Source organism: Lissotriton vulgaris, chromosome 1_1 (assembly GCF_964263255.1).
Source record: "Lissotriton vulgaris chromosome 1_1, aLisVul1.2, whole genome shotgun sequence".
In the NCBI taxonomy this organism is placed as follows: domain Eukaryota; kingdom Metazoa; phylum Chordata; class Amphibia; order Caudata; family Salamandridae; genus Lissotriton; species Lissotriton vulgaris.
Window position 1 is genome coordinate 1,234,296,572 of NC_141685.1, and position 24,570 is coordinate 1,234,321,141.

The 24,570-nt window shown below is 45.1% G+C and overlaps 1 long non-coding RNA gene across 1 annotated transcript in view; it reads right to left on the bottom strand.

Annotated features, from left to right (window-relative positions):
- Positions 1 to 745: 745 nt before the first annotated feature.
- LOC147748921 (uncharacterized) overlaps positions 746 to 24,570 on the bottom strand; it is a 233,122-nt gene continuing 209,297 nt past the window's right edge. The window contains exon 3 of the long non-coding RNA XR_015299732.1: positions 746 to 2,221. This is a non-coding gene — a long non-coding RNA (uncharacterized LOC147748921). The remainder of the gene's footprint in view (positions 2,222 to 24,570) is intronic.

Below are 24,570 nucleotides of genomic sequence, written 5' to 3' on the forward strand. Positions count from 1 at the left end.
CAGGAATTAAAGAGACAAGGGCAGGTAGAAGCAGACAGGACCGTTAAGAGTTTGAACAACTTTATGAATGTTGAGTTTCAAGGATGGGTGAAGTTAGAATTTTTGAGGGGAGGGGATTGTTTGCATCATTCCACCCAGTTCCCGCTTTTAGAGAAAAAATGATTATTGTCTATTAAAGACTTTTTAGAAAAATGTATTTATTTGCATGGCCTGTTGCCCCCGTATTCAATATACATCTCCTGAGTTCCGTTCATCTGGAGGTCTAAATCCTGGTAAAAATCAAACAATGTGGAAAATATTGAACCAAAGTTAACACTCTCTGGACTTTTTTTCAACATGTATATCGAGTCTAATCACTACCTGAAATGCCTGTGAAAATATCTGTCAAATCAATTCCTTTTTATCACATGAATGGGTCTTATGGAATCCAAAACTCAGTGAAGGGACTCCAAGAGCTTTCAGAGAATGAGGGAAAAATACAAACTGAATATTACACAACAGCTTTTTTAAGGTGCGGTACTCTTCACATAAATTATTTCACTGTAGCGCTTGACAGCACATAGAAACTTGAAACATAATCTCTTTGTAAAATCGTCAAAGATTTTTTCCCGTTGGTTGTATGTACCTTTGTTGGTTGATGTGAAGAACTGTAACAGAGAAGACATAGAAAATACATTTCTAGCATTTGAAGCCAATGTGACTCCACAATAAGAACCAAGAATTGTCAAAATATGATTAAAAGGATTTTATTTTTTATTTTGGATTACCAACTAATCCAGTACATAAGCAAACCAAAAATAAGTTCAAGGATACAGCAAATAAAGTGAAATATCACAGTAGGTTCAGTCACAATAAAATGAGATGCAGAATAGTGACAGCCGCAACTTTAAAGAAACACATGAAAGCAAACAGTTTTTTTCATGATGAAACTTCCCTTCTCTCTTCTAAACGTACATTTAGAACCTGGCTATCCATCTACCTTGGTTACTATTTCAGGAGCAAAGAAGGTGTCAGCATGATCAGACTCCAGTAGAAGTGTTGAGAAAAAGGAAATTGGAGTTTAGCATAAAGCTTAACACTTGAAAATAAAGGCAAGCAGCTAGGTCTGTACCTCTCTCAGATTAAAGGGAAACTGCCATTCTAACAGTGAGAACACCAAATAAAAGTAACAAGAGATTTAGAAACATCCTTTTCTCCTTTCACACCACCAGGAACCAACCAAAATGTTTCTCAAGAGAGCATCTGAAATATCCCTTCAGTTTCCCGTTGCATCAAGACTTGGACTGTAGTTCCCAACTTTGAACATCTCTTCTGCTTGCTACATGATTAGGAGAAAGCCTATTTCAACCATGAATCTACACATTCAATGCCAAGTTCATTCCTCCAGGCCTAAATATCAGCAGTCTAATACAAATAATACACCTTTCTCTAACTAAGGAGGATCATGGTAATACACCTGCAAAGAAAGAACGAATATGCTGGCAAGGAAAAATGCATTTCAATTGAGGCCTGTAGTCAGGCTAAGTTAGTAGAGCATTTAATATGAACTTGAATACATGATTATATGTCCCTATATATAGTGGCAAGAATAAGTGTAAACCGGGAGCAAAAGAGAACATGTGTACATATTTCAATTAAACATTAGTGTACATGGATATAAATCTTAACCTCATCGCTGCGGTGGTTATTTTTCCGCTGTGCGGCAAAATTTAAACAGCAATGTTACATGACGAGCTTAGCTCGTCATCAGCACACGACCACCGTGGCTGATGACGAGCTGAGCTCGTCATCAGCAGCGAAGGGGTATCCATACAATGATTGCATTTCATTAATACATTTTAATATGTAACATACATTAATGAAGTTAAGGCACACAGTGAATATAATGCCAGATTTGAGTATATAATTGCATAAGTGTGACATGAAATGGTGAAGCCTAAATTGCGCTGATCCACACTCAATAAAAGAATATTCAAATTGAGCCCCCACACACTGTTACTCACTCTGTGCCCCTCCTCCCTCAGTGCCCAGACGTGCCTATGAAGAAGTAGGGGCTCTCTCAGGCTTCATGCTGTTGAGTAGCTGCTTGAAGCTCATGTGAGGGTAGTCATTGTGTGGCCCATTCAGTTGCAGTAGTCTGTGTTGCAGCAGATGGTGTCTGGCTTGTCCTGCTTCATCTTGCTACATTTGTCGGCTTGTGTGCAGCTGCTAAGTAGTATAACTAGGAGGAGAGAAAGATTGAAAATAATAAATGGCACAAATCTCACTAATAGACCCAAAGCCAATCAGATATTACAAACTCTGAATAATTTTCCAGTAACCAATTAGATCAGAGATTTTCTGAACCAATCTCTGGCAGTCAGTCAGGTCACAGAACTGCATACACGCTCTCCATCAGCCATTTAAATCACAAACACGAAACCACTTTTGAGTAGCTAGGTAGAAGTAAAAAACCATGAACCATTCTTCCATAGCTAGTAAGATCCCAGAGGCTCAAACCACTCTTCAGCAGTGTATCAGGTCATACTAAGTTGAGTGACCTTAAATACCAAGCTGAGCTAATGCATGGCAATAAAAGCCCAATCACAGCCACGGAATTGTAGAGGTATTAGCTGTGTGACAAGAGCTTGTCATTACACAACATACACATACATATACAGAAAGGGGCTTTTGGACAACTCATTAAACCATTAGTTGTGAAATATCTGGCTTTAGACATTAGCTCACAGGGCTGTCCTTCAGCGTTTGTATCAGCCTATATTTTGTGGATGGAAACGTCCACAAAGGGGTAGATTCACTAGCCTAGACCGAGCTACTCTATCTCCTGAGGCGGAAGCCGGGAGCTGTTTTTAAAATTGTATTTTGCTTTAAAAATTTGATTTGCGCCACATTTGCATTTACTTTGGTCATTTTAAAACCTTCACCCCTCATTTTCACTCAGCCGAGTTAGGCGCTGAGGGAATCACTGTGACACACCGATCAGTTGCAGGGGCGGCGGACATATTGGGCAGGTACGGGCACATAGCGCTCTAGTGGGTGCCTCCTCTGGTGCATATAACGAGCCAGCCAGAGCGAGCCCTTCAGACCTAGCTACTCTATCTCCTTAGCGGAAGCTGTAAAAATTGTATTTTGCTTTAAAAATTTGATTTGCGCCGCATTTGCACTTACTTTGGTCATTTTAAAACCTTCAGCCCTCATTTTCACTCAGCCGAGTTAGGCGCTGAGGGAATCACATGGCTTGGCAGTTCGGGCTGGGCTGTTCCCTTGAGGCACAGGGTCAGACTGATTTGCATATAGCCATGTCTGAACTGGGGTGGCAGAGTGGGCTAAAGAACGGTGATGGATTAAACCCAGATCTTTTGACTGGGTGTGAGTGTTTGATTGATTCAGATGCTCCGTCCATCACCACCCCCTTTTGTACCGCTTTTGGCCGCCATAAGGGTGGCAGGTTATGCTCAGACGTGAGTCCCTTGCTCACTTTGCCACTGGATTCAAGCAAGCCGGGCTGAAGATGGCTGGAATGCCAGAAACCGGTCCTCGGAAGCTTGTTTCCGGTCCAGGGAAGACATGGCTTGGCAGTTCGGGCTGGACTGTTACCATGAGGCACAGGGTCAGACTGATTTGCATATAGCCATGTCTGAACTGTGGTGGCAGAGTGGGCTAAAGAACGGTGATGGATTAAACCCAGATCTTTTGACTGGGTGTGAGTGTTTGATTGATTCAGATGCTCCGTCCATCATCACCCCCTTTTGTACCGCTTTTAGCCGCCATAAGTGTGGCAGGGTATGCTCAGACGTGAGTCCCTTACTCGCTTTGCCACTGGATTCAAGCAAGCCGGGCTGAAGACGGCTGGAATGCCAGAAACCGGTCCTCGGAAGCTTGTTTCCGGTCCAGGGAAGACATGGCTTGGCAGTTCGGGCTGGACTGTTCCCATGTGGCACAGGGTCAGACTGATTTGCATATAGCCATGTCTGAACTGGGGTGGCACAGTGGGCTAAAGAACGGTGATGGATTAAACCCAGATCTTTTGACTGGTGTGAGTGTTTGATTGATTCAGATGCTCCGTCCATCACCACCCCCTTTTGTACCGCGAGGGAATCACTGTGACACACCGATCTACTGCAGGGGCGGAGGACATATTGGGCAGGTACGGGCACACAGCGCTCTAGTGGTTGCCTCTTCGGGTACATATAACTATGATAGAGCGGCACTTGGCAGACCCCAGCGCTACCACGCTGCCTCGACCCCCTCCTACGCCCCCAACGATCTCGGCACCTAAGGCAAGCCCGTCTGCGCCTGTCCGTACAGGCTCAGGGCCAGAACCTATGCCGGGATCAGCTTCCAATAGGGTGAGTTACTCCCGCAGGGCCCTCCTAAGTCTCAGACCCACCACCAACACAATGTGTAATTTTGTTCAGGACTCAGACGGATCTTTCACTAGTTGTGCACTCTGTCACCCAGTCCATCTTCAACTTACCGACCCTCCTATTTCACACCCTGGCCTAAAACTAGCTGAACTGAATTGCAGGTCGCTCCCCATGTATGCTCTGCTCATCAATCACCTGCTTGTGGACCAAGACCTAGACATCTTGTTCCTTACGGAAACGTGGCTCACCACTCACTGGGACTCGGATGTGGTTTTAGCCCTACCCCCGGGCTTCCTCATACAGTCCCAACTACGCCCCTCTGGCAGAGGAGGCGGATTAGCCATCCTTCACCGGGATCATTTCTCCTGCAGAATTAGCGATGCCCACATCTCGGACTCTGAAAGTTGCCACTTTACCATCCAGCTGGCCCGACAACATCACTGGCTGGCCTTCTAGTATATCGCCCCCCCCGGCCATTTTGGCCCCTTCGCTAGCGCCCTTCTAGAATCAATATCATCACTGGCCCATTCAATGTCTAATTTCACTGTACTAGGAGACCTTAATATCCATTTTGATGACCCCCTGGACACAGGGGCCGCCGACTTGATCCTTGACCTGGCTGCCTATGGTCTCCAACTGACCAACTCTGGAGCCACCCATATCAAGGGTTACCTACTAGACCCAGTCTTTACTAACGTCCACACCCTCCAGGCCAAAGCGTCCCTCCCCCTCCCTTGGACGGACCATTTCCTGGTCCCTCTGTTTTTGCCAGGAGAATTTAGGAAGCCACACAAGCCCGTCACCTACATCCGGGACAGGGCATGGTCCAGGTTCTCTACAGAGGACTGGGCCAGAGCCTTGGACTCTACGACCCTGTCCCCCTCTGAGGACCCTGTCACTGCGGACAGAAATTTCAGTGAGTGGATCTCCACCTCCCTCGACTCTATCCTCCCCATAAAAACTCGCGAGAATAAAAACGGAAAGACAGGATCAGCCCCATGGTTTAGCCCGGAACTCAAAACCCTCCGCAAGGAATGCAGAAAAGCGGAGCGACTATGGAGAAAGGACTGGCTCCACTCCAGTAAGGACGCCTACCTTAGGACGGTGAGAAACTATAAATCCACCCTGAAACTCGCTAAAGCCTCATACTACGATGCAAGAATAAAAAATGCCACCAATTCGGGGAGAGAGTCCTACCTCATCGCCAAAGAGCTTCTGAAAATACCGCTACCCCCCTCCTCCAACAGGTCCCCCCCGGGCAGGAGCGATGAACTTGCAACTTACTTCGACTCCAAAATCTCCCGCAACTTAGCCTCACTCCCACCTCTCAGTCTGCCAAACCATAGGAACAATGACCCGCACAGGAAACACCCCACACCCACAGCTGACTGCGTTTAGGGCGGTTTCTCTGGATGAAGTGGGAAAGACTCTGGCCAAGATGAAAAGCGGCTCCCCCTGTGACCCCGCTCCCATGAGATTCCTGCTATCGTGCCCCCTATCACGGAGATGATTAACATCTCGCTGTCCCAAGGCTCTGTCCCTCCGAGCTGGAAGGGGGCAGTAGTTAAAGCTCTTCTTAAAAAACCACAACTGAACCCCGCCGACCTGGCAAACTACAGGCCGATCTTGCTCCTCCCGGGTATTAGCAAAATGGCCGAAAAACTGGTCAACGTCCAACTGTCCCAGTTTCTCAAATCCAACAACCTACTGCGTCGGTCCCAAACTGGGTTCCGTCCTGGCCACGGCACGGACACTGCCCTCCTCGCAGTCATCGAGGAGGCAAGGTGCATTTTGGATTCAGGGGGGTCAGTGGCAGTGATCCTCCTGGACCTTAGTGCAGCCTTTGACACGGTGAACCACCGTGTCTTGCTCCACCGGCTGGCCAGGGCAGGACTTGGGGGCACCGCGCTGGCCTGGATAGAATCTTTTCTGTCGGGCCGCACGTTCCAAGTCTGGGACGGCAACTCCTGCTCGGCATCACTCCCTCTGTCTAGCGGGGTTCCCAAGGGGTCTTCGCTAAGTCCCACCTTGTTTAACGCTTACATGGCCCCTCTGGAGGACGTAGTTGCCCCATTCGGTATCAAGATTGTGAGCTATGCGGACGACACGCAACTGGTCGTCTCGCTCTCACACCTTGACCACTGCCCAGACAATCTGTTGAACTGCCTCCAGGAAATCCACCTCTGGATGTGCGAGTCATCACCTAAGCTCAACGGATCTAAAACCGAAGTCATGCTGATGGGCAAGAAATGGTCAGCAATTCCTCCATCGGTCTGGCCCGATGTTTTTGGCGAGGTGCCCGCCCCAAAGAAGGAAATCAAGACTTTGGGGGTCTGGCTTGAACCCGACCTGTCCATGAAGACCCAGGCAGCCAAAACAGCAGGAACCTGCTTCGGTCTCATGCGATCTATCCGCAAGATCCTTCCGCTGCTCCCTCCCCTATCTAGGAAACTCCTGGTTCAAGGCCTGATCCTTGCGCGACTGGACTATAGTAACGCCGTCTATCTAGGAGCCCCCGAAACCACTCTGGCAAAACTTCAGCGCACCCAAAATGCGGCTGCCCGGATGCTGATGAGTCTTCCCCCCAGAACCTCTGCCAGACCAGCGCTCAAGGCCCTACACTGGCTTCAAGTGCGACAGAGGATAGAGTTTAAGGCTATGTGCACCGCCCATAAACTCCTCAACGGTCAAGGCCCTTCGATCCTGAGAGACATGGTCACCCCGTATAAGGCACCGAGACTCCTACACTCGGACAATGAGCGCCTGGCCAATGTCCCAAGATTCAGGAGGGCTCGCACTGGTGGTCGACACTTCTCAGTAAAAGCGTCCTCAGGCTGGAACTCGCTCCCTCGCTGCTTGCGGCTGGAACCCTGCCACCTACGCTTCCGCAAACAGCTGAAAACTCTCCTCTTCCCCAAATAGAACCTCCCTTCCACTTTTGGTCATCGCAAGTTTTTACAGCGCGGGGATGCCTCCGGGTCACCAGGCGCTCTACAAATCGTTAAATAATAAATAAATAATAATGACAGCTCGTACGTGCAGCGGACGTGCGCAGCGGGCGCACCGATGGCGCGCCGAAGGTGCGCCAAAGGTAAGGCCGTCTGCGCCCATCCACGCCATTTCAAGCCCAGAGCCCAGAGGTGCCGCACAAGACAGCCTTTTATCCAACATTGTTACTCGGTTAGCTTACTCAGGCTCTGCCTTATGGGACATCAAAGCCAGAGCAACAAATGAATCTGTGGCCAGTATCTGCTGCCCGCTAAAGCTCCTGGCAGTCCTGGAAGGCTCAGTAGCCTGTAGATTATGTAACTTTCATAATTTTGCTGACACCACAGCACGGAACGGCCTACTCAACAAACTCCCTCGAAGCACAAATTCCCCCAAATATATTTTATGCAATGTACGCTCACTTGCCAAACACTCTATAGAGGTATGGGACATGATTGTTTCCCATTCCCCTGATATTTGTTTTATAACGGATGACAGGGACTAATCTCCCTGCAATCTATTTGGCCATTCCTGAGGGATACAAAATTATTCATTTAGACTGAGTGGGTAAAGTCGGCGGCGGAATTGCCATTGCCTTCAAAAACCACCTAATGGTCCAATGGCCGGCCTCCATTACTAAGGACACCCTAGAACAAGGGATATTTTAAATTACTGGGTCCCCCTTTAGAGGTCTGGAACGGGGTCTGGAGCGGCGCTTTAGTTTACCGTCCTCCTGGCCCTAAATCGAACTTTGCAAATTACCTGATCGAACATATAGGCATGCAAGTTCTTGCCTCCACAAAATGTATCCTACTTGGCGATTTCAATTTCCATGGTGAGGACATAACTAATCCAGAGGTTAATAAATTGGTTTCCAGCTTAAACCGAATGGGCTTGGTCCAAAAGGTGGAAGGCCCTACACACGAGGCAGGCCACACTCTGGACCTTATTTTCACCAACATCGAAGGTCTGAGCTGCCTTTCCATTGCCCCTCTCACCTGGACGGATCACTCTATGATTGTTTTCTCGAACGAATCTCAGCCTTCCCCCTCTCCCCCTGATTACTCACGTCAGGAGAAGAAATTTTGAGGTAGACCATGGCATAAACTCACTCTGGAGGCATTCAACATGGCTATGTCGAATAACAAGGACGAACACAATAATAAAAACAACAAAGACAGTACGTATGAAAGTGTAACGGACAAATTGGCCAACTTTAACGCAGAACTGACAACCTCATTTGACCTAGTGATCCCCCAATCAAATCTCAGCTCGAATCAGAAATGACTATCTGCCCCCTGGTACTCGGGTAAACTAAAAATAGATAAAGCCAGGTGCAAGCACCTTGAGAGATGTTGGAGAAACACTAAAAATCCCCAAGATCAATTAGTATACAAATCTGCTCTTGCCAATAATCATCAAAACATCAAGACAGCGAGACGTTCTTATATTTTAAATCAAATTGAACTTGCAACCAACTTCTCCAAAGCTCTATTCAACATAGTCATAGACTTTGTGGCACCTCAGGCATGTAAGGAGACACCAGCAGAGTCACAGACACTTTCAATTCAATAGCAGATTGTTTTCATATTAAAATCAAATTAATCTATGCTTACTTCCCTCCCTTGCGGCTAGACACTACAGTTACCATCTCCACCCTAGAGGGTGAGAGGGCAACATCTCCCGATGTCTGTCTTGACCAGTTCAACCTCATCTCACAGGATGAGATAGAGACTCTCCTGAAATCAGCAAAATCAGGTTCGCCAGGGGGCCTCTGCCCTCCTAAAATTATGTCCCTCCTTTCCCCTTGCTGTGCACAGGACATTACAGAAATATTTAACTGCTCAATTCAATCGGGTAGTATCCCCGCTATCTGGAAAGAAGCCTTTGTTTGCCCAATCCTAAAGAAAGCAACGGCAGACCCCCAGGTGCTCACTAACTACAGACCTATATCACTGCTTCCCCTTATCAGTAAACTCCTAGAAACCTCAGTAAATAGACAACTCAGTTTTTTTCTGGAAACAAATGGGATTCTTCATCCATCTCAATCTGCGTTTCCCCCGGGGTTTAGCACAGAGACAGCAATCCTTGCAGTAACAGATTCCCCGAGATGGTCTCTTGATGCAGGTGGTTCTGTGGTCTTGATCCTTCTCGATCTCGCCGCAGCATTTGATACTGTCTCCCACAGTATGCTTGCAGAGAGATTATATGCCTGCGGGATACGAGGAAAGGCCTTAAAATGGCTCAACGACTTTCTGACTGACCGCTGGCAAACCATCATGTTAGGGCCCTATCGGTCAAAAAAATATCGGTTAGACAAGGGGGTACCCCAGGGCTCTTGCCTAAGTCCCACGTTGTTCAATATTTATATGGCCCCACTGGCTTCCATCATCGAACCTTTTGTGTTCAAAATTATCTCATACGCTGACGACATGCAGCTACTGTTCCCAAACGGTTCCAAACCAGAAGAGGAGAAAGTATGTTTCTCAGATGGTATGCTGGCCATCTCCTAATGGATGACCGAAAATCGCTTACAGCTGAGCCCTGAGAAAACTGAGCTAATGCTCATGGGCAAAGCAGCGTCCTTCTGGAATGAGAAATGGTGGCCAGACCTTTTAGGAAAGTCTAATGTTCCTTTATCTTCAGTAAAAAACCTGGGCCTAAAATAAGACCAATCCCTCACAATGAAGGACCACATCTCAGCCACAGTAAGCTCCTGTTACTACAGCTTACGTCTTCTGCACAGAATGATACCTTTTCTACCAGATAGCCATCGTATAACCATGGTACAGGCACTGGTTATCAGCCGAACAATCTCTAGGGGTAGAGGCGGAGGGGAATAGGTAAGGCAGCCCCCCACTCACACAATATTCAACCAATTGGAGCCTCACCTATATGCAACTGCATCCATATAAAAGACCCAGAAAATAGGGATTACTTATCATAAATTTTCCCTGGAATATGTCCAATTACATAAGTCCATAGGTCAAGATGTGTGCCTCTTCAATATAAAATATCAAACCACACAGGACCACATACAATTCACCCAGGAAAAGGTGTGAAAAATAGAGAGAGTACCTCACGGTAGAACAACCCGAGGGGGTGCCGGTTAGCAATTGCCGGTATACCCACTTCTCATCATTGGCCACTCTCTCTATGTGAAAAGACAAACGCGCACTAGAAAGAATAATAGTGCGGACGTGAGAATAGTGGTGAAAAACACAAATAGTGACAAACGTATCAACACTGACACCCACTTGTAGTGTACAGAAACATATATATAGACCCCTAACCAAACACAAAAAAGTAGTTTGTAGCAGGGCTTTGCTTGCTTTACCATTTTATTCTGATGCAGCAAACCCCACTTGTTTAAAAAAAGGGTTACTTGTATACCATGGTGAATTATGTCCTCAAGCCGACATGTTTCATCGCTCCACGTTTCAGAGATTTCATCAGGGCATATGAGGGGTTAACTATTCTCAGTCTTTTCAGACAAATGTAGACCTGTGTGAGAAAATAAAACAAAGAGACGCTCAAAGCGCCATTCATGCCCCTCCCATAGGGTGCAAAAGCTGATGCAGCATTTATTTACACACAGTTAAGGCATATTTACCTTGAGGGGGCTACGTCAGCACGTACTAGCACCACTCATTAGAACACCGTGCCAAATATTCACGTGTCCCAGATGTGACGGGATATAGTCGCAGCCACCTGTACATATTTAGAAACAGATTGAGCATCAAATGGGACTTCACGAGCTAGAATGCTTAATTGACACATTGATAGGAAGTAATGGGTAAACACTGTACTGTCCCCATTTCCCAGCATTATAAAGCACTACGCTCGTTCATAACTGACTCTAAAGAACTAGTTCATACTCTTGATTGTGAAGAGCCAACTATAGATATAAATGACAGGGATTGTGCTGATAGATAAGTTCCCCAATCCAACATATACGGCTGTTGCTCATTCTTAAATGGTATAAGGCTCCCGATCGTATGGCGGTCCCATTTAAAAATTCGGGCTCACATCAGAATCTATCGGGGTACGTACATCCAATCCATGCAACACACATACGTTAGACCTCCCGTGCCCTCTTACTGTTGCCGAGTCCCTCCGGCGCTTCCGACGGTCCTCGTGCTGAGTCTGAATGCGGGACAGGAAGTAGCCGGGGGAAACGGGACTCCGCTCACCACGTCGCACGGCGTGGCCACCTTAGGATGGGCTAACGCCAGACTGTTGTTTAGCGGACCCAATGTACAGCGCCCTCACTTATTACTTGAGTCAAAAATATATAGGTGGAAACATGACTGTTAAGTCTCGGCTGCCGCTGTATTAATAGTGAGAATAACTCACTGTAAAGCACATATGCTTAGTAACCAACTCGAGCAGAGAAAATCATGTTAAGTGGCTCCTCGAGCCTAGGATAAATGCTGACAGCACAAAGACACAAATCCACACAAATACCATGACATGTGTGCATATCATTATAAGTGTCAATGATTCTCTGGGTTGAATATCAAGAGACCATGGTATGTGTGCATATCGTTATAAGTGTCAATGACTCTCTGGGTTGAACACCAAGAGGCAGAAGACGGAAATTTTGCTTGTACCTATCCAAGGGGGGTGTGTCCCGTGCAAACGAAAACCTGAATCTTTTTCTTTTAAATTTGGGACACGTATGGAGGTGCATATGTCTAGAGACAATATCAGCGCAATAGACACCCAACCCTCAGTATTTTTGCAACATGGGGGCTGATGTCCACAGGACCAAGCAGAGAATGAATAGGAGGTGCATGACAGAGCCCTGTTATCGCCTGCTCACTTTATTCCACTCAATATTTTCATTAAGTCCCTCCTGATCTGCCTTCTCCAGAAAAATCCATTTGGCTTCTTTTCTTGCCAAAATGTTCTCCAGGTTATGGGTTTCGCCCACCACTTTTTCTAAGACGGTCCACTTGAGATCCTTAGGATCATGTCCTGATGTATTGAAATGTTGAACCAGGCGGGTGGTGAGTTTCTTTGCTCTAATAGTACTCAAATGTTCCTGCATCCGTATTTTCACTTTGCGGGTCGTGAGGCCGATGTAGTAAAGTCCACAACTACACTTAAGCCTGTAAATAACATGTGTTGTGTTGCAATTGCTGAACCGGTTGAGAAACCAGGTTCTGCCCCCACGTAAGGATACACTTTTGGTGGCTGATGTAAGCCCACAGACGAAGCAGTTACCACATGGATAATGTCCTGCTGGTATAGTGCTTGCCCGGACAGTATTCAGACTGGTTATCAGCCGCCTTGACTACGCTAACGCCTTATTGGCGGAAGTGGGTGAGACCTCACTGGCTAGACTTCAAGTCATTCAGAACACGGCCGCCAGGATGACTTTAAACTGCCCCCCTGGCTCTCCATCACTCCCCCTACTGAAGAAACTCCATTGGCTGCCAATAAAGAAACGCATGTTTTTTAAAATCTGCTGTTTGACGTTCAAAGCCTTGGAAGGCAGGGGTCCTAAATACCTTCGAAAGCTGCTTGTCCATCAGATCTCGGGTCGAAATCTGAGATCTAATTCCCTAGCACTACTGAAAACCCCACGTATTCATCTGGCCCGCACTGGTAGCAGAGCTTTTTCTTATGTTGCTCCTAAATATTGGAATCAGCTCCCCTTACCCTTACGAAAACGTACCTCCTATCTGATTTTCAGAAAAATCCTTAAAAACTTTCCTGTTTTAACTGCTCCCGACTCCATGACTTCATAATCACTTTCCTTCCGCACTATACCTGCTAGGTTAAAGCACCGAGATGCCCCCGGGTGATTCATGCGCTATATAAGAACTTTTAAGAATAACAATAACAAAAATCTCATGCAACGCAGTTCAGCAGACAAAAAGCTGTGCTGCGATGTGTGAGAAGAAGAGATTAGGAGAGCGCTATATTTACTGAAATCTGGCACTCTCCTCCCCTCTCCCTAGCACTGGCACAGAAATTAACTGCAGTGTGCCATGCATACATCTTTGCACTGTAGTGCAAGGGTGTCTGCATGGGTCTAGCCTAGGTTTTGTACTGAAATGATATCCTTCCAGTACAAAATCATTTGCTCAGACTACCTTTAGGATATTAATAGGGGGTTGTACCCAGCTAAAGTCACTGGGACCTGGGTTATCAAAGTAATTATAAGAAGGGGTCCCAGTAAGGTAGGAACAATATGCAAAACAAATAAAGATTAATCAACCAAGAAACAAATTGATCCACATTGTTTTAATCACAATGGGAATGTATATACCAAATATACAATTTATCCAAAGAAACAAATAAATTAGTGGTTTCTCAGTGCCCCAAAAGGGATGGAAAAGGGGGGGGGGGGTTTGGTGAGTGATCCTGTGAGGATGAAGTGAAGAGAAGGAGGAAAATTCTTAAGTGACAGTATAATCAATAAACATACAACATTCGTCCATGTTACACAGTATGTGCAGAGACAAGGACCATCAGGTTCAAATTATTGTTTCCACAAAACAGCATACTCCACAAAGTTCAATAAATGAAAGCAATTGGGCGTGGAGTTGATAAATACAGGTGGTTGTCGACGTTTCGACCCTCTTGTATGCAGGTACGGTTGCTATCCTTGCTGCGGGGTCTTCATCAGGACTGGGGAGTGGGACACATAACCTATTTAATATAAATATATAGATTAAACACGGGAAAGAATATCCCTTGATATATCGAAACAAAATGGCACATCGGTCCCATGACAGGACGGTAGGGGATATGAGTTTACTAGGTCCCGAACTCGTTCAGGATTGTTAACAAAGGAACATAGTACATTAACTAAATTACGTTGAAGAGTTTTAATAACTGGTGTTATGACAAGATTAATGTCAATTCGAGTGGCGCTGAATAGTCAAAATGACTTGCGATATATAGAGGATTGGATTGGAGAAGAGCCAAACCGGCATTGGTGGCGACAGCTGGACATCTCTAAATCTTCAAGCATGAGATTTGGTAAAGCACCTGTGACCCGATCGGTCAGGCTCAGAGTGCAGACACCAAGTCTGTTGATAATGGTAATGGACCAAGTCCGGTATTCGTGTGGACTAGCAATTCAAATTATGTAGTTTATAACGAACTTACCACAAGGTGGTATTAATAGGACCCAAAGTTAGCAGGACACGTTCGTGATCAGTCGGAACGGGATGGTGGTTGAGTCTATCGGGTATAATTAACATAGACAGGGTGATGGTGAGTTTACAGGGGAATTGCGTCATACAGCTGAAAATGTTGAGAGCGTAGACAACTCACCACTTCGCAGTTAGGAGAATTCGGTGTTTGGGATAGCTCAGAGGTCTGGCGTGGTCCAGAATACCAACGACGCTTTCAAAACTAACGAATATAAACAATGGGGAACAAAGTTTAACATAAGGGAAACTCACGGCATCACAACGACATGATGCACTGAAAGGAGGGCACTCACCTAAGAAATGTTTAAACAACGCGATCAGCCGAGGATCGTGGAGAGGTCTGGTCAGGTCGAGAGTTAACTCAATAGTTCTAAAAGAAAGGGCGGGATTTGTTATTGAAAGGCCCGCATAGAGATTTAGCCGAGGTTGCTGAACTAGCATCCTCGAAACTTGGATAGTGCTTACCGGGTACGGAATGAATCACGTCCTCAACAACGCTCAAAGTCGCAATGGCGAAGTACAGTTCCGGGTTTGGAGATATCACCATGGCGATAATGTCACCAGCCATAATACTCTGACCATAATCTGTATTACCTATTCCCATATCAAAGTTACGCCACAATTTCTATGCTGTTGAATGACCTCCCTGTCTCAGACAGGTTTCGCAAAGTTATGTATGATGTCACTATATGCATGAATCTGCTTTTCTGCATTCAATATGGTCAAATAATAACACACAGCTGACGGTTATGGTGCCCAGCCCTTGCTCACGTCCAAGCAGTACGCTACCTCATGCTTAGACAAGTCAGTCACTAGGCATGTTGATGTAGTGAATACTAAAGTCGGCTATCACTGTCACGAACTCTATCGTGACGCATCCCTATTTAATCTAAATTAGCGACTATCTTGATTTAGACCAATCTACGCTGATCTTATCTATTTAGAGACTGTCTTGAGTATTTTTTAACAGTTCGGACGTTGTCCGTGTTTGAATTGTTATGGTCATTGTAACCTGGCAACTCAAGTAGTCTTTTCACTATGACATTATCGCCATGGTGATATCTCCAAACCCGGAACTGTACTTCGCCATTGCGACTTTGAGCGTTGTTGAGGACGTGATTCATTCCGTACCCGGTAAGCACTATCCAAATTTCGAGGATGCTAGTTCAGCAACCTCGGCTAAATCTCTATGCGGGCCATTCAATAACAAATCCCGCCCTTTCTTTTAGAATTATCGAGTCAACTCTCGACCTGACCAGACCTCTCCACGATCCTCAGCTGATCGCTTTGCTTAAACATTTCTTAGGTGAGTGCCCTCCTTTCAGTGCATCATGTCGTTGTGATGCCGTGAGTTTCCCTTATGTTAAACTTTGTTCCCCATTGTTTATATTCGTTAGTTTTGAAAGCGTCGTCCGTATTCTGGAACACGCCAGACCTCTGAGCTATCCCAAACACCGAATTCTCCTAACTGCGAAGTGGTGAGTTGTCTACTCTCTCAACATTTTTAGCTGTATGACGCAATTCCCCTGTAAACTCACCATCTCCCTGTCTATGTTAATTATACCCGATAGACTCAACCACCATCCCGTTCCGACTGATCACGAACGTGTCCTGCTAACTTTGGGTCCTATTAATACCACCTTGTGGTAAGTTCCTTATAAACTACATAATTTGAATTGCTAGTCCACATGAATACCGGACTTGGTCCATTACCATTATCAGCAGACTTGGTGTCTGCACTCTGAGCCTTACCGATCGGGTCCCAGGTGCTTTACCAAATCTCATGCTTGAAGATTTAGAGATGTCCAGCTGTCGCCACCAATGCCGGGTTGGCTCTTCTCCAATCCAATCCTCTATATATCGCAAGTCATTTTGACTATTCAGCGCCACTCGAATTGACATTAATCTTGTCATAACACCAGTTATTAAAACTCTTCAACGTAATTTAGTTAATGTACTATGTTCCTTTGTTAACAATCCTGAACGAGTTCGGGACCTAGTAAACTCATATCCCCTACCGTCCTGTCATGGGACCGATGTGCCATTTTGTTTCGATATATCAAGGGATATTCTTTCCCGTGTTTAATCTATATATTTATATTAAATAGGTTATGTGTCCCACTCCCCAGTCCTGATGAAGACCCGGTAGCAAGGATAGCAACCGTACCTGCATACAAGAGGGTCGAAACGTCGACAACCACCTGTATTTATCAACTCCACGCCCTATTGCTTTCATTTATTGAACTTTGTGGAGTATGCTGTTTTGTGGAAACAATAATTTGAACCTGATGGTCCTTGTCTCTGCACATACTGTGTAACATGGACGAATGTTGTATATTTATTGATTATACTGTCACTTAAGAATTTTCCTCCTTCCCTTCACTTCATCCTCACAGGATCACTCACCAAACCCCCCCCCCCCTTTTCCATCCCTTTTGGGGCACTGTGAAACCACTAATTTATTTGTTTCTTTGGATAAATTGTATATTTGGTATATACATTCCCATTGTGATTAAAACAATGCAGACTACCTTTAGACTGTTTCCCAATTTATATGTGTGATGTAAAGTGCAGTACACATATAAAGTCAGAAAAGGAAGGATATTGTGCCTCTCCTTCTTGTCATACACAAAGTTAAGGAGCCAGACAGCAAGCATCATATGCCCCCTACTGATCCCTTTCCTAAAGATGCTCCCCTTGCTGTTCTTCCTATGCGTTTGGTGATTCTCTTCAGGTAGCTTTCCCTGCTCTTCTTTCTTCTGCCAATGCACTTCTCTCAGTGCTTCCTTTCTTAGAGCAATGGTTGCCCTACCTTCTATTCCTCGTACACTCTAGTCATGCTTCAGAAGGTCCTGTCCTACAGCACCTGTTGCTCTTCCTTCTCCTGCAAGGATGCTTATCCCCTGTGCATCTGGGCAGTCCATTCACACAATTCCCACTGTTCTCTCTGCTCTCATCCAGGGATGGCGCTAGACATTGGCAGTGTGGGCTGCTGCCCAAAGTCCCGCACTCAGCCCACCAACATGGAGCCCTACAACAGTGCAGCACTGTCACGCCACTGGCATACCAGTCATCTCATGACCCATGCCCATTAATTAAGAGAGAGGTGTCTTATTGTAACTGTGTCCACTGGAGGGCACCCCTACACTCAGCCTCACAGACATGGTATAGAGCAGCATGACCTAGGGAGAGGGGTCCCTCTCATATCAACCCGTGGCATGGAGACACATTCCCCCAGGTTGTTTTGCCCCAATGCCCATAAAAAGGCACCATGTGACCCCCATTGTCCTGCAGTTCAGTGCCCCAGTTTACCCTCTCTGAAGATAAACAACCCTCACACCTTCAGCCCTTTATGAGCTGTTAATAGGTGCTTGTAAGTGGCTGAGAGGGATGGTCTGCAGCGCATGAGGAGTCTGCATAATGCAGTTCCAGGAGGGTATAATCTGTTGAGATGCAAACTGCCCAGAATGCATTGCATTGTAGACACATTATGAAATGAAATGAAATGAAATGAAAATGTGATTTATAAAGTGCAAATAGCTGCCCAGAGGCGTCCAAGCGCTAAAGCTAACAATGTATAGACAACTGGGCGAGTGACAGAAACAGGAAGAAACAAATGTATTTATTGAACAAAAAAGTTTTCAGGTGCTTCCTAAAAGAGGTAAGATCTGAATTGGACCTGAGAAATAGGGGTAGACCGTTCCAAAGCCTAGCCACATTCAGGGAAAAGGAACGACCTCCTGCTCTGGACCGTTTAACTCTTGGCACGACAGCACAGAAAGCATGGTAGACCGTAGCTGTCTGCTGGGGAGGTAAGGGGTGATTAAGGGACGACTAATTGCTGGGCCAGTTTCCCAGGATGCCTGGTGAGCAACACAGAGAGATTTAAAACTAATCCTATCCCTTACAGGGAGCCAGTGCAGTTTTGTTAATCCAGGTCTAACAGAGGTCCTGCGAGGGATTTGAAGCAGGGTCCGAGCCGCACTATTTTGGATCACCTGTAGCTTCCTCAATGTGAAGTCTGGAGCTCCAAGATAGAGTGCATTTCCAAAGTCTAATCTGGAGAGAATCAGTCCTTGAACAACAATTTGCTTGGCCTCAAATGGTAGCAAGGGAAGGATCTTCCTCAGCATTCTAATGAGGCCAAAACAAGTGGCAGATAGCACAACAGCTTGATGGTCAAACGTCAAGGACTTGTCCAACCAGACACCCAAGCTCTTAATAGCATCTTTAGGGACTGGAGGGGGAACCAGACAAACTGGCCAGATCTGGTCGAACGCAGATGGAGCCGAACGACCCAACATAATGACCTCTGTCTTGTCCCCATTAAGTTTGAGACAAGACAGGGTCATCCAGCTGCTGACTTCGTTCAGACAGCCCACCAGATCCACCGTGCCCGCAGGGTCTTCAGCCCGCGTCAAAGAGACCACCATCTGGGTATCGTCCGCATAGGTCATGATCTTAATACCATATGGATGGACGATCCCAGCCAGCGGCCTCATGTATACATTAAACAGCGTCGGGCTGAGTGAAGAACCCTGGACCCATTAGAGGGACCCTGCACATTTTATTTCTGCCCAAGGCCCTCAAAATCCTAGAACCACCCCTGCCTTGTCAGTCTCCTTTCATGTGTGCTCAGTGGGTTCCTTCCCACAACTCCAGTGCACTCCCTACCTGCTGCCACGTCTGCCACCTTACACTTCACACCACACATAATTTATCAGTGGAAACCATCTTTATCTTGAGCAAATTCCAAATTTCCTTTTATATCGTCCCCCGCCCAGCAACTGAAATATACCACAGTACATTCCAGTGGAAGGGGACACAAATTAGCTGTGCCAAAACCTGTTACATGTACAAATACGCACAGAAGGTGACCCTGTAAAATGAAAATACTCAACTATCACCAAGTATTCAAGTGTAGGTGCACATTCTATGAGTGATTTTCAAAAAATTCCTCCAAGTTTCTTCTTGTTGAAAAGTTGCCATCGCCCCAGGACATGTTTAAGTCATATTACAAGGCACATGTCTGTACTACACTCTTGTCTCTAAAGGAGTAGATACAGTCATCTGGCAGAAATATCTGCTGCAGAATATGATCCTAAGGATTCACAGATTCTGTGATCATAGATGAGTCCCTACTTCTACAACTGTGGGTGTTTCAAAATAACCACAATACAGTACAACTGCTGATTTCAGAATTATGGACAAGAAGGGACACCTGCCCCATGCTGGGCCAGGCACTGTCATTCATGGCTGATTTCTTCCCAGTGCAGATTCTTCTTCCTTTACTAATTTCCCTAAAGTAAAGCACTATTCAAGGGTGCATCACTAGTGAAAAATGATACTAAGGGAAAACTCACAAAAGACTAGGGGTTTCTAAGAAGGCTGGAGGAGGATTAACAGATTGCAGAGTAGACATAACTGAGATATACCGAAATTAAATGTAATAATGAGGCTAAGATAATGTATTGCACTATAGCCAACAAGTAATGGTGGTAGCTAATGTGAATAGTGAAAACAAAATAGTGTTAGAACAGATTCACATTTGTAAAGAATGTCCAGAAATAGTCTTGCTAAAAGAGAGGAAAAAAAAACAGTGCATACTAGCAATAACTTCACTACAAACAAACTTTTTGCTTGACAGGTGAGAGCTGTGCGCATCAGCGAAGCGCAGCATGAATTGTGGACCTGCAGCGTGGATTGGTAGGTGAGCTGTGTGTATCAGCGATACACAGCTTGAACTGTGCGTGTAAGCGGTGACTGTTCGATAAATAAGCTGTGTGCATCAGTGATGCACGGCTTGAACAGTGCGCACTGCGGTGACAGGTTGTTAGGGTTCGCAGAGACTGGTTGCTAGGAGTTGAGGACGTCACAAACCAAAGCAAGAAGGGACCAATCCGGAATGCGCACACAATAGTCCACAGCGTGGTGACGTGACAGACGTGGTGAAGAGACACGCTGTAGTGACGCTGATGAAACGCTCTGATGCGGCGCTGCTGAGAGAGCGAAAATGACGGAACAGAGAAGCTGGAGCACGAGAGGTAAGGCTCGAGCGGCCTCTGTGTTGTGATTGAAAAATAAACAGTTAACGGCCAATGTGAACGGGGAGGCCTTAATAGTCAAAGTAAAGGAAAAAAAAAACGGAGTAAGAGCTTCAAAATAAACGAAATAACGAAATAAACCCAAAAAGACGTCGCCCTTCGCAGGAACACACAGACATAGAAACCTCACAGTTTTGACGAAGTTCAGGTTGAGACAGAGATGGTATGAAGTTGGGATTCTTCTGTCTTCTGTCTTCTATTTTCGGAACTAGTCTGGTGTTAGGGATGTCGAATGGGTTGAAGCTCAAAACAGGCACAGGATCAGTAGATCAGATGAGACTCTCACAGTACTCTTGATGGCAGGCAGCACAGCGGGTCCCAAGGAGATCACAGATGTAGAGCACGCATCGTCGCCAGTAAAATTATGTAGAAATCCAAGGGAGTCAGATTTGTAGATCAAGAGGTTGTTTAATGTTCAAGCAGATAAAGAACAACCATCCAGTAGTGTCATGGTCAGAGCCAGAGTGCTCCCAACATGGAATGCACTCAGTGAACATAACAGCATTCTAAAAGAACCATAGTAACAGAACACAAGGGACATACATAGAGGGGAATGCAATATCATGAGCATAAAATACACATAAAATACACAGAATATTACATCTAGTTTAATTAGTCACCATGTAACATTTACCTTAACAATCTCTACAGCATACCCATATCCACTGACAGGCCAAAGTGCAAACCCTGAGCAAAGATTGATCCTAAAAACATATATACTGGGCAGAACCCTGAGTCTGGCCACCCTTATTACCTCCTTACTAGTCTTCTACCTCACAGTCCGAACATGGTGAGTGTGGTGTCTTATCAATAAAAGAATGCTGGGACTCTTTAAGTTCCAACTGTATGCCAAAAGCCTGTGACGTAAGCATTAGAGAGATGGGTTCAAGCCATGCTTTAATGCTGAGTTCTTACCTACAGCACAGGAATAAAGACATGTAAAATTATTCTTCATGTGTGGTGTGGATATTAGAGAGTAACAGGGCCTGCAGGATGCTACAACTCGTGACAAGAGAGGGGAAATTAATCCCCTTACCGTGAAAGGACTCTTCTAGAGAGTTTTCTGTGATCTAGCAAGCTGCTTGTGTTGTAAATGAATCTAGGACCCTAGTGTACATTTTCCCGATTTAGGCCCTTATATAGGTATACTTTATCATACCCTTATATAGGCATAGAAATCACTACCATATTTGGCCTAAGCCTTGCAGCCCATATACGGCATGGCTAATTCCACTAAGTTCCGAGAATCAACAACGATTTCTTGGAAAAACCGGCCTTCAGCAGCTAGGGCCTCCCCCCTGCTTGAATATTGAGTTCTCCAAGAAATCCTGGAGTTTTCAAAGAATTTAGCCTTTGAGTGACGTTATTAAGTCCAATCATGCGTCAAACTCGGCACCTTCAAAGCATAAATATGCCTAGGTTTGCCCAGACAAACACACAGTGGTTTGGAGCATATCGACTATCTACTTGCCCGACGCCCTGCAACAGCAAGTGCCGAAGGAATCCGACCCTCCAGCTGACGCACTGAAAGAGGCGCTGTCTTTTCCCTTGCCGAGAAATAAAGCTCCAATGTTTCCGGGCTACCCTTGCGGGTATCTGGGAAATCGAGTCCTGAGGGAGAGATACAAGACCTCCTTCATTCTAAAACCAAGGTACAGAGCTGATTAGACCTCTTAGAGAATTCTTGGAAAAGATTCTCGGCAGAGAACTACTAAACTTAGGCTACTCCTCACTTACTTCTTCCCTCATACTAGCCTTAGGTTAGGTACACCGGGTTAGGCGTATTTTAGAAGCTCCAGTTGAGTACTTTTAGTCATTATTTATTACTGTATGTATTTTATACATTTTATGCACTTTTATGGCTTAGAAACCATATCATGCTTTTACAGTACTACTTTATAATACTGTTCGTATTATATACATTGTACTTTATAACAAGTATTACGATTGTAGCAGTAAATTTCTTATGCTTCAGAAAGAAGACTGTTCAATAAATACTTTTATTGAAAATGCCTGTCTCTCTATTTTCTCAGCTCCTCTGGTGAAACGAAGCATGCACGATTGACTGAGTAAAATAGCTATCTATTGTTTCCGCAACTCTAGAGATTGATTTCTTATTCTTGGGAAACAAAGTTGTCATGTTTATGCAGTTGTTTATTCGAGAATGTTTCTAGTGACCTCTGAGCTACATGGCACTCACAATTAAGTCTAATATATTCGTTAGAGACCTAGTCGACCTTAGTCCTACGTCTAAACTACAGGATATTTTATTCATATGCGCAGAGCCTATTGGGAATATAGGAACTACTCTACACTACTTGTGCCTTCCACACGTGCCGTGAATGAAGTGCAGAATCAACACTGGTACTGGTGGAGTCTAAGTGCAACACCAGCCTGTGTAAAATGCTTTAAGATAAAGAAAGCGACATTGAATGTGTACATGTCAGTGGCCAGTAACTGAATGGAACAGCCACAAATAAGATATACTACACCATTATGCAAATTAATGCCATAATATAAACAGAGAAAGAATGCTAAAAGCGCCTGCAACCAGGTTCCGAAAGCAGTGCACTACAACTGTGCAGTACAGATTACATTGAAATTCATGGGCTACAAAGCAAAGATTTACCAGGTGTTTGTGAAGAAACATTTAAGCACAAAGCTAACAGAACATCATAACGTAATCTGCTTTCATGAACTGGTAATATGCAAGGTTAATTTATATACCCAACCATTAACTAATCATCCATCCACAACATGCTCCGAGGCGGCCCAGAAGAGGAATTAGGGGTTGTGCTAAAAGAGTGATCCCCAGAAGAAGCGTCCCTCCACCAAAGCTGCTGCCTATGGGCCCAAAACAGCTCCCTAGACTGCCCTCAAAAAATGAGCTCCAAGGGAGTGCTAGAGTGAGATCCAATCTCCAAAAGTCATTACAGTTGACCTAGAAGCCAGCACATTACACAGTGTTAGACTAAGCATGATTGAGTACCACGTGATGCACCTGAAAGACTGCTGCGTTCCATCAATGTATATTTGGCTGCTGCATTTCTAAAACTGTAATTTGCATTTGATACTACCAGAACCAAAACAACAACAATAAATGGATTGCATTGACAGAGACTTTGGAATATTTCATAGATTCAATAGATGAAAAGGTGATAGAAATAGGATAAGGTATCTGAGGAACATGGCAGTAAAAGGAGTGAAGGAAGCCATGTAAAAGATGCCAAAAGAAGGTGAAGTTGTGTATGTTTAAATTAAAACAGCCTTGAATTTCAAATGTAATCCAGTGCCAAATATGGATTATGAACCATATATTCAGGCAAGAACACTGGAGAGGAGGTGAGACCATCAAGGATTTTATTAAGAGACTGGATATTCGGGTAAGGCACTGAAGATTCAATGAGTTTAACAATGAGGAAGCTACCTGCCTCAGAATATTCAATGGATGCCTTTCAGATTCTTTTTGAAAATGAAGGCTGAGGGAAACTTAGCGCTTAGAGCAAGTCCTCAAAACTGCTTGGACTAAAAAGTCTCCTGATTGTCAAGCGACTGACTTGGAGGCCAGAGGGCACCAGCTGTTATAAATCAAACCACTTCATGACAGCTTGCAAGACAAAGAAAAAAGTAAGTCTGCCACAGCGTGAAATCAAAATGGCCGACCAAACATTATCTCATCAACGTTCGACATGCTCCCATAAGGCCATGTGGTCACAACAACTGAGGCAAATCAACACAAAAAGAAGTTGATGGTTGTCTAAATCATCGACAAAGAGTTTCTCAGTATCAGTTTATTGTGAAAGTGACAAGGACAATTGTGCAATGCTGATGTTACCATGTGAAAAGGCAAGCACATGTGGGACTAATTGGATGTGCCAAAAATTCTAAGTGAAGAAGAATCGATATGAAAAAGCACCACAAACATTCAAACATTGTGCG